The sequence below is a fragment of the Ailuropoda melanoleuca genome, chromosome 2 (assembly GCF_002007445.2).
Source record: "Ailuropoda melanoleuca isolate Jingjing chromosome 2, ASM200744v2, whole genome shotgun sequence".
Lineage (NCBI taxonomy): Eukaryota > Metazoa > Chordata > Mammalia > Carnivora > Ursidae > Ailuropoda > Ailuropoda melanoleuca.
In genome coordinates this window covers 80,595,302-80,595,536 of record NC_048219.1, presented here as the reverse complement: position 1 = coordinate 80,595,536, position 235 = coordinate 80,595,302, and positions in this window count along the sequence as shown.

Sequence of the window (235 nt, the reverse complement as noted above, 5' to 3'; positions counted from 1 at the left end):
GTGGAAAGCTGTTGCTTTTGTACAAAGAAAAGGCATCCCTTCCTGCAGGACTGGAATTCAGCCCTACTTGCGTCCTTAGCTGGGCACCTTTGCGCAGTGGATAAACTCGCATCCGTACACAGCGGCTGTCTCCAAGTCCTTTCTTTCTTTTTTCTTTTTTTTTAAGATTTTATTTATTTATTTGACAGAGAGAGAGACAGCCAGCGAGAGAGGGAACACAGCAGGGGGAGTGGGA